The sequence below is a fragment of the Saccostrea cucullata genome, unplaced genomic scaffold (genome assembly GCF_032062105.1).
Source record: "Saccostrea cucullata isolate Sc308-1 unplaced genomic scaffold, CSIRO_AGI_Scuc_v1 ctg3365, whole genome shotgun sequence".
Classification (NCBI taxonomy): domain Eukaryota; kingdom Metazoa; phylum Mollusca; class Bivalvia; order Ostreida; family Ostreidae; genus Saccostrea; species Saccostrea cuccullata.
In genome coordinates, this window is record NW_026934335.1 from 46,900 (window position 1) to 54,000 (window position 7,101).

The 7,101-nt window shown below is 30.3% G+C and overlaps 1 long non-coding RNA gene across 1 annotated transcript; it reads left to right on the forward strand.

Moving 5' to 3' along the window:
• The first annotated feature begins 476 nt into the window (after positions 1 to 476).
• Positions 477 to 3,713, forward strand: LOC134240549 (uncharacterized). Its single transcript, XR_009986466.1, has 4 exons — positions 477 to 558; positions 1,345 to 1,456; positions 1,803 to 1,933; positions 3,283 to 3,713. It is a non-coding gene; the product is annotated as an uncharacterized LOC134240549 (long non-coding RNA).
• The last annotated feature ends 3,388 nt before the right edge of the window (positions 3,714 to 7,101 follow it).

Consider the following 7,101-nt stretch of genomic DNA (forward strand, 5'->3'; position numbering starts at 1 on the left):
GACGTCATAACCGGAAGTGGGCTAGCGGAAGCAGAAGTGGTTTAACCCTAAGTGGTCTAGCGGAAGTGGGCCCTAGCGGAAGCGGAAGTGGGCTAGCCAGAAATGTCCTAGCCGGAAGCCGGCTGGATGACCGGGTCAACTGAGTGCATCCCCTGGGGGATTATTTTTGTTTACATTTCCTATGAAGGTCATCTTTGTATTTAACCATGATTTATATGTAAAGTTCTATTTTGAATTTAAATACTGTATTTATCCTCATTTCATGTGATTTACAGTTATATAACCTGCATGTAACTCAGAGTGCATTTAATATTTCTATGATGGGTCATTCTATGATTGAGTTTCAATCGGAAAAATATTCACTTAATTTTGGTAAAATACATGGTATCTTTTTACATTTCTATCTTTTTTGTCTGTAAATTATTGCTTTACTTACATTGTAAAATGAGGTTAATTGTGTATCACTGTATTGTATGATTTTTTCAGGATCAGCTGAGATGTTATTTCACTGGATTATTTAATGGATAGGCTTATTGAGCATATAGTTGGATATCTCTGGTAAGTTTGTCTTGTTTTTTTTTAATTGTTTACATTTCCTATGAAGTTCATCTTTGCATTTAAGTATGATTATATGGTTAATTTAATTACTGTGTAATACTTATATGATCTGTTGTCTCTAACTTACATTCATATAAGAACACCCTTATTTAACCTAAAATATATTAACACATGATTAAGGGATCTTCAGAATATTATTAAGTCCTTTTGTATAAATCATGATATCATTTCATAATTCATTATGTATGTTACCATGGAATTCAGACTTACTAAATGGTGATCAAAGAGATATTAGGAATCTAATAAGAGAAAAGCAGGAATTTACAAAAGATTTATTCTAAGTCAATTACTTTTGTTTTGATTCTAAGTATGTGTGATATATGGAATGCATATATTTTCATTTTCACTTTTGTTTCTTGGTAATGAGCTTTTCAAAAAATGAAGGACTACATGTTGTACTGTGATGATGCTAAAAAAAATATATATATATTTTTCTGCATGCAGTACTTACATTTATTAAACAAAATTGAATCTGCTGTTAATAAAAAGTCTTTTAGTGTCTAAATAATTAATTTGATAATAATTTTATTTGTGATATTAATACAGTAATTGTGCTTTTTTTATTTTCTTAAGATATATATAACATATGATGAACTTTTCTCATCTGGAGTTAATGTTAAAAACAATTTTTGAGATTAAAAACAAATATTTTCATGATCTTCTTTCACATTACATGTTTTATTTAAACATGCATTGTTTCATGCAGTACTCTGTCATATTCTACAGTCATCAATATGGAATTTATGACTTCATCTTTATACAGTCGGGTTCGGGTTCGGCGGCCATGTCGAAACTCGGCAAGATTTTACCCCAGTGAAAAAGGCTTGTAATCCACAGTGTAGGTCGTTTTTTAAAGTTGTTTCACATTGTTTATGATTGTGATTATGTTATCGCTCACCTATATGTTTAATGTCAGCTATGCTAAATAACCCAGTTCTGCATAATTTGAGAGAATGTTTTTACATGTGGTTAAAGTATGGCGTGCTATTCATGTCGACATTTAAAGTCTTATCCTAAATAAATCTGTCTTACAAAATACATTTTACAAAAATGACATTTAATATGATTGATTAGAGTATAGGAATCCATATATAAAAGAGATATTATTTTGCATTACATTTATAAGAGGCATTGTCTCATGTAATTTAAATCATAATAACAAAAATGGGTTTTATTTTCTGCAGTCCTCAACCTGGAAGATATGTTTTGTTCCTAACCATCTATAATCCATTCTCTATGAAGTGAAGCCTGGCTGCTGGTCTTCCTTTGGAAATACACAGTTTGTCAATCAACATAGAAACACACAAACTTGAAGGTAAAGTTTCAATGAGATACAATTGTAACTTTTATTTATTTATTTATTTATTTATTTGTTACATATGCATGTTTATATTTTGGAATTGATAAGTAAATGATATATGATTTTTAAAATAAACAGGGCTTGGTGGTCATGGTCATGTTTAGACTATATTGATCTCCTTTAGAAGAAAAAGAAAAGAAATAAATATATACAAAAATGCATGATCAATTTTTAAAACTAAAATGTATGAAATTCTTCTTTGCCAAATGATAGTTAACAGCTGAAGATAGCATATCTATAGAATAAGTTAAATATGGCTAATTTGTTAACCCCCAGTTTCCTTAATAGCATAGTTGGTAAAGATAGCAAGTTTTCACTTCAATTGCTGGTGAATTCTGAATTTTCCATTTAATATTAACATTATATCACAGGGAAAGAATACTATAATGTGGTTCATTAGGATGACCAGAAAAGATATATGTATAAAGTCTGTAACCTTATAACTGATGTAAGATGATCTGATTGTTTGGAATTAAAATTTCCTGGTGTTTCTATTACCCAAGATCTTCTTATGAGTGCATGGGACTGTTGTAACCCTTCTCCTGTTTATAAAAATAATACCTTGGAGCATGACACTTTATTCATTTAAGGTACTTTCAATATCATTTCTATGAGTTTGTGTTCTTTTTCTTTTTAATAATCTAGTGTCATATCTCCTTTACCCTCATTAATATGCATGCTTCCAAAATCATTATAGATCTGTCTGTATAGTTTCTTCAGCTCTTTGAACACAAATACCCTGATTCAAACTTTTGAGGTAAACATCATGGAGACATCATAAATGATTATCAGAGTGTATATATCACAATCTTGACCATAAGGTCAATTAAAATGGTCAAAAGCACAACAAATGAAAGTGAAAACTTTCTTATCAGAATACATAATTTTGTAATAGTAATTCTTACCTTCTTTTGGTAATAAATGGTTATATTCTTCATTAGCTTCTTCTGCAATCAAGGATCTTTCTATGTAATCTCTGACAACATTAGGATCACCCTTTTCTGGACATAATTGGTTATATTCTTCTTGAGAAATGATCTCAATAATGCTATCTTTTTTTTATTTTAACTGGTATTCCTCTGTCTACATCTTTCTCTGAAAGAACTCTCTTTTCAAACTGAATTTTACTCATTCCTTTACTCTTTTCTTTACTGGAGGTGTTACCCATGGTTAATATGAAAAGTCAAAATCTGATATTACACCTTGTATTTATACCCCTTTTTGTCTATATTTAAAATTCCATCAAGCTTATATTAAATAACAAATTTTTTTTTTCAACTAAGACATTATTTTTTATTTTCAAGGATATTCTAGTGAGGGCTTATGGAAATGATCTATGTCTACTCTCAGAATGGTGAAAGACTATCAGATTATGCAAAGACTAACAGGATATCCTCTCTTGGAACACTGAAACAAGAAAATCAAACAGGAGGTGGATGGAGGATTTAAGAAGCATGGTGAAAGACTATCAGATTATGCAAAGACTAACAGAATATCCTCTCTTAAAACACTGAAACAAGAAAATCAAACAGGATGGAGGATTTAAGAAGCACATAGATAAATATGATTTCCAACCAATTTAAGTACGGTCATAGACTGTGATTTACAGGATGACAAAGAAAGGACCCAGGATTGTATCTTTTACTGTCAGACACTGACTATGGATAAAGTGTATTTATTTATCAGACTGAGATCTAGTCAAATCAAGTATTGAAAATATGATTTTCTGATAGTATGAGCTCTTTAAATACTAATTCTCACTGACCCCAAAGTATCTAAATGTAACTTTTATTTTTACCAATTCATGTTGAAGACTGTTGTTATGTATGATTTTTATACATTGGATCCTTTATTTTTCATCTTATTTCTACAACCCCCTAGAAATTACACAGATGTTTAAAAGCTGGATTTGGTGTAATTATTACTTTCCTGGAACTGTAAATACATTTTGTTTGTGTATATATCATGTTTAATTTTGAATTTAATAGGTCTCAATAAGACCCCCAATAAAGATGCAAGTGTCCCATAATCTGTGGTTTGATAATATCTTCAATATCTTTATCATATCATATTGTACATACTTATTACATATAGAATGGTTGTATGAATACACTTTGTTGTTTAGGACACTTTGTCAAGGTCAAAGCATAAGATTGAGATGACTTCTTTGACAATAATTTGTAACTTTTAAACTTCACATCATAAGTAAAGAATGAATAGGAGATTTTCTATAGATTTTTTTGGGATCATTTACTCCTGGGTAAAAGTTAGTTACTGAGATTACTGATATGAGTCTTGTAATGCAATAACTTCAACATTGTGTGATAACTTATAGACTTTATAAAAATTAGGTGCAAATTCATAGGAAAGGATTTAAATGTTAATCAAATGTACAATGTTCAAGGGTGTTTATATGACTATTACTATGTAATACCTAGGGTTTCTGCAAAAATCCTATATTCACAACATAGATAAAGACCGGTATAATATATATTTTAAACTATGATGAAGGGAAAAAAAGGGTCAAAAACTCTCCCCTTCATATCTTTCATATTCTGTCATACACAACAATAGATAAATTGCAGTCATTTAACAAAATGAGGTCTAATCAAATCCTAGAATTGATATTGTGATTTTCTTATAGTATGAGATATTCAAAAAAACTAATTCCCAGACTTCAAAATATCTAAATGTAACTTTTATTTTTACCAATTCATGTTGAAGACAGATGTTATGTATGATTCTTATACATTGGATCCTTTATTTTTCATCCTATTTCTACAACCCCTAACAAATTACACAGATGGTTAAAAGCTAGCTTTGGTGTAATTATTACTTTCCTGGAACTGTAAATACATTTTGTTTGTGTATGTGTGTGTGTGTCCTATTTTGAATTTAATAGGACTCAATAGGACCCCCATAAAGATGTATGTGTCCCCTGATCTGTGATGCAATAATACCTTGAATATTTCTATCAACCATTAGACTTCATGCTTACTACACAGAACAGGTTAGAGTAATACACTTAGTTTTATAGGACACTTTGTCAGGGTCAAAGCATGAGATTATTGAGATAACTACCTTTGACAATAATTTGTAACCTGCTAAATTCACATCATAAGTAAAGAAAGATTCGGAGATTTTCTAAAGATTTTTGGATCATTTTTCACCTGGGTAAAATTTAGTTGTTGTGACTTTTAACATTTTGTGATAAACTAGAGACTTTATATCAGCTTTACTGGGTGGCATATTCTTTGGAAAGAATTGAAATGTAAATCATATGCACTATGTTCAAAGATGTTTAAAGACTATTACTATGTAATACCTTAGAAGCCTGTAAAAATCTTTTCACTGCATAGATAAAGACTGGTTGGAATAATTTATGTTTTGAAATAAGGTTTAGGGAAAAAAGTCAAGACTGTGGATATGACTTTTATTCAAATGGTGCAGTACAGCAACTCTGGTGATTTACATACCTTCAGTCATAAATAGATAGGTATTGGGAAGACTCCTCTAGATTTTGAAATTTTTAATTCAAAAGTATAGAACTTTTTTTTTTAAGTTTGAAAGATTAAATGGCAGCATGAAGAAGGATATGGAAATAACGAACAGTATTCAATCTCAACGTCCATTAAACAAATATACAAAATAAGAGCAGAGCAAACACGGACCTCCGAAACATCAGAGGTGGGATCAGGTGCCATGGAGGAGTGAGCATCCCCTGCCGACCGGTCACACCCGCCGTGTGCTCGTTGTCATAATCAGGAAATAACGGAAAGAATCCGTGGTCAATTCAGTGTATAAATAATGGACTAACAATTGGTATGAAAAACGTCAGTCAGCATTTTATTCAATGTTCAATTTTATTCATATCATTTGCTTGTGAATTAAAAAAATAAATCCAAACACATACATCTTTGGATGATAATTATATAATTTTATCAATTCCTGGACTTCGGTCTTGATATCATCCTTTAATGTCCTTAAAATTTTAATGACTGTCTTTTAGTTTTAGTTGAATTCGGTTTCTTTTCTACATGTGAAAATGACATCATCCAAAGAAGTTCTTTGTCTGCATGTTATATGAAGAAGACAATTTTCATCACAGTGAAAGAGATTGATTTGTTAAAGATAATGCATTGATGCACAAATATATTTTAAAATTTTTTAATAGCTAGGGTTTATATTTCTTTATATGGAATGCTAAGTACTGTTGATTTCAATTTTTTTTTTGTGAACAAAGACATACTAGTAGAAAAAATGTACATGATGTGTCAGAAAAGCATGTGTAAACCTGATGACTTTATCATTGCTGATTAAATCAAATTATGAGTGTCATCTTTGTTACATTGTAAACATTTCTAAGAAGGGTACACACCAGAAACTCTTAAAATTATTATATCAGGGTTTAACACAACAATTCCAAATGATTTTTGGACGCTTTTCATGTATCAGAAAGACAAAACAGAATGTTTGTTCACAGATGTTCCAAAGGAAAACAACCACAAAGAAATGATTTGTAATGTTCTTTATGTGATTCGTGAATATCCTCTCTTAAAACACTGAAACAAGAAAATCAAACAGGATGGAGGATTTAAGAAGCACATAGATAAATATGATTTCCAACCAATTTAAGTACGGTCATAGACTGTGATTTACAGGATGACAAAGAAAGGACCCAGGATTGTATCTTTTACTGTCAGACACTGACTATGGATAAAGTGTATTTATTTATCAGACTGAGATCTAGTCAAATCAAGTATTGAAAATATGATTTTCTGATAGTATGAGCTCTTTAAATACTAATTCTCACTGAACCCAAAGTATCTAAATGTAACTTTTATTTTTACCAATTCATGTTGAAGACTGTTGTTATGTATGATTTTTATACATTGGATCCTTTATTTTTCATCTTATTTCTAAGTACTGTTGATTTCAACCCCTCTCCCTTGGGTGTTGGGTGAGGCTAACTTTACACCATCCTTTTTTCATAAAGATTATTTACACATTATAGCCACTATCTACATGAAATGTCATGAGTTATAAAGAAAAGTTCTTCAAATGTTCCTCAATTTAATGTGGATATATATTTTTGAATATTATTACTCCTTGGAAATTTATGG